Source organism: Suricata suricatta, chromosome 9 (genome assembly GCF_006229205.1).
Source record: "Suricata suricatta isolate VVHF042 chromosome 9, meerkat_22Aug2017_6uvM2_HiC, whole genome shotgun sequence".
NCBI lineage: Eukaryota > Metazoa > Chordata > Mammalia > Carnivora > Herpestidae > Suricata > Suricata suricatta.
In genome coordinates, this window is record NC_043708.1 from 114,152,428 (window position 1) to 114,156,148 (window position 3,721).

General features: G+C 40.4%; 1 protein-coding gene and 1 pseudogene across 1 annotated transcript in view; one reads left to right on the forward strand and one right to left on the reverse strand.

Moving 5' to 3' along the window:
• OCA2 (OCA2 melanosomal transmembrane protein) overlaps positions 1-3,721 on the forward strand; it is a 406,012-nt gene that overhangs the window by 59,025 nt on the left and 343,266 nt on the right. The window lies entirely within an intron of this gene.
• The window catches only part of LOC115301077, a 7,407-nt pseudogene continuing 6,410 nt past the window's right edge, over positions 2,725-3,721 (reverse strand).

Sequence of the window (3,721 nt, forward strand, 5' to 3'; positions counted from 1 at the left end):
CTTCAGTCCATGGTTCGTTTTTCAGTATTCAGTAGTCTCCCTTGATCTGTGTCCCTCACTCTTCTCCGTTCTCTTTCCCTCTTCCTTTCCCCATGGTCCCCTGCCAGGTCTCTCCTCTTAGACCTATGAATGCAAACATATGGTATCTATCCTTCTCTGCCTGACTTATTTCGCTTACCATGACACCCTCAAGGTCCATCCACTTTCCCACAAATGGCCATATTTCATTCTTCCTCATTGCCATATAGTACTCCATTGTATATATTTACCACATCTTATTGACCCTGTTTTCTTTCTGAGGAGCCTATCTAGAGGTTTATCAATTATGTTTATTTTTTCAAAATGCCAACTCTTGGTTTTGTTGATCTGTTAAATTGTTTTTGTGGATTCTATATTGTTTATTTCTGCCTGATCTTTATTATTTCTCTTTTTCTGATGGGTTTGGGGTGCTCTTGCCACTTCCTTTCTAGTTTCCTTATGTGCTCTGTTAGGCTTTGAGTTTGCACTTTTCCTAGTTTGTTGAAATAGGCCTGGATTGCAATAAACTTTCCTCTTAGGACTGCCTTTGCTGCCTCCCAGAGAGTTTTGATTGTTGTATTTTCACTTTCATTTGTTTCCACATATTTTTAAATTTCCTCTCTAATTGCCTGGTTCACCTAGCCATTCTCGAGTAGGGTGGAGGTGTTTCAGACTTTTTCCTGTGGTTGGTTTCAAATATCTTAGCATTGTGATCTGAAAGTGTGCATGGTAGAATCTCAATTTGTTTGTATTTATGGAGGGCTGTTTTATGATCCAGTATGTGATCAGTCTTGGAGAATGTGCCATGTGCACTAGAGAAGAAAGTGAATTCCCTCACTTAAGGATGCAGAGTTCTAAATATATCAATTTCATCTGTTCCAGTGTGCCATTCAGGTCCATTGTTTCTTTAGTGATTTTTTTTTTTGTCTGGTTGACCTGTCCATTGTTGTAAATGGAGTATTAAAGTACCCTGCAATTAGCCCATTCTTATCAATAAGATTGTTTCTGTTTGTGTAAGTTGTTTTAAATATTTGGGTGCCCCCGAATTTGGCACACAGATGTTTATAATTGTTAGCTCTTTCTGTTGGAGAGATCCTGTAATTATTATATAATGTCCTTCTTTATCTTCTGTTACTGCCTTTATTTATAGTCCAGTTTGTCTGATATAAGTATGGCTACTCCAGCTTTCTTTTGGCTTCCAGTCGCATGATAGATATTTCTGCATCCCTTTACTTTCAACCTGAAGGTATCTTCAGGTCTAAAATGAGTCTCTTGTAGACCGAAAATAGATGGGTTTTGTTCTTTTATCCATTCTGCTACCCCGTGTTGTTTGGTTGGAGCATTCGGTCCATTTACATTCAGTGTTATTATTGGCAAATGGGGGTTCAGAGTCATTGTGTTCTCCCTAGAATTCATGTTTATAGTGGTGTCTCTGGCATCTTGAATTCTTTGCAACATTTCCCTCATAGAGTCCCTTTTAGAATTTCCTGAGGGCTGGTTTGGTGGTGATGAATTCTCTCAATTTTTGTTTATTTGGGAACTCCTTTATCTTTCCTTCTATTTTGAATGACAGGCTTGCTGGATAAAGAATTCTTGGCTGTATGTTTTTTTCTGTTCATCACATTGAAGATTTCCTGCCATTCCTTCCTGGCCGGCCAAGTTTCATTGGATAGATCTGTAACCACTCTGATAGGTTTCCCTTTGTATGTTAGGGTCCTTTTCTCCCTAGCTGTTTTCAGAATTCTCTCTTTATCTTTGTATTTTGCCAGTTTCACTATGATATGTCGTGCTGAAGGTCGATTCAAATTATGTCTTAAGGGGGTTCTTTGTGCCTTTTGAATTTGAATGTCTATTTCTTTCCCCAGATCTGGGAATTTCTCAGTTATAATTTGGTCTAGTACCCATTGAGGACCTTTCTCTCTTTCTTCCTCTTCAGGAATTCCTATGATAAAAATGTTGTTCTGTTTAATTGTATCACTCAGGTCTCAAATTCTCCTTTCATGCTCTTGGATCAATTTCTCTCTCTTTTTTTCCAGCTTCCTCTTTTGCTATAACTATATCTTCTAATTCACCTATTCTTCTCTCTGCATTCAATCCTTGAGGCTGCCACCTCCATTTTATTATTCACCTCATTTAAAGCCTTTTTTTAAAACTCATCACACCTATTTTCAAAGTTCCTAGTCATTGTCTCAGTTGCTTCTCTGATGCTTTTTTCAACCCCAGCGATTAATTTTATGACCAGTTATTAAAATTCTTGTATGGTGATTTTTTTTGAATTGAGCATTATTTTTCCTTTATTTTTTAAAATATTTTTTAATAGTTTATTGTCAAATTGGCTTCCATACAACACCCAGAACTCTTCCCCACAAGTGCCCTCCTTTATCACCACCACTTCATCCCCCCCACCCCCTTAACCTTCAATCCTCAGTTCATTTTCAGCATTCAACAATCTCTCCTACTTTCTCCTCGAGGGTTTTGATGGTTTCCTGTCTCACATTCATGTCCTTGAGCCATTTTGAGTTAATTTTTGTGTATGGTGTAAGAAAGTGATCTAGTTTCATTCTTCTGCATTTTGCTCTCCAGTTCTTCCAGCCCTGCCTGCTAAAGAGGCAGTCTTTTTTCCATCGGTTACTCTTTCCTGCTTTGTCAAAAATTAATTGGCCATACATTTGTGGGCCCAGTTCTGGGTTCTCTGGTTTTTTTTTTTTTAAGCTTTAATTTGCTTTATTTTTCTTGCACAAAAACTATGTGGTGGCCACAGCTGGATCCTGGGTCCTCTGCACAGAGACTCTGGTGTGGGTCTTCACAAGATGGTCAGTGAATTCCTGATACGGAGACTTGGTGAACACCGTCTCTTTCCAAAGGTCAGGGGTGAGATAGCTGTAGGTCTTAGAAATGGCATCAAAAGTGGCCTTGGCGAAGTTGCCAAGGGTGGCAGTGCAGCCCTGGGCTGAGGTGTAGCAGTCGTCGATACCAGCCATCATCAGTAGCTTCTTAGGTACAGGCGCTGAGACAATGCCAGTGCCTCTGGGGGCAGGGATGAGGCGCACCAGCACAGAGCCACAGCGCCCTGTCACCTTGCATGGTACAGTGTGGGGTTTGCCGATCTTGTTCCCCCAGTAGCCTCGCCTCACAGGGACGATGGAAAGCTTGGCCAGGATGATGGCCCCACAGATGGCGGTGGATACCTCCTTGGAACACTTAACACCCAGACCAACGTATCCGTTGTAATCTCCGATGGCAACAAATGCCTTGAACATGGTCCGCTGGCCAGCGCGGGTCTAATTTTGCACAGGTCCATTGGTCTATGTGTCTGTTTTTATGCCAATACCATACTGTCTTGATGATGGCAGCTTTGTAGTAGAGGCTAAAGTCTGGGATTGTGATGCCTCCCGTTTTGGTTTTCTTCTTCAATATAACATAGGCTATTCGGGGTCTTTTGCGGTTCCATACGAATTTGAGGATAGTTTGTTCTAGCTTTGAGAAGAACGTTGGTGCAATTTTGATGGGGATTGCATTGAATGTTTAGATTGCTTTGGGTAGTAATGACATTTTCACAATGTTTATTCTTCCAATCCATCAACAGGGAATGTTTTCCATTTCTTGGTGTCTTCTTCGATCTCTTCCATAAGTTTTCTATAGTTTTCATCATATAGGTCTTTTACATCCTTGCTTAGGTTTACTCCTAGGTATTTGATGGTTT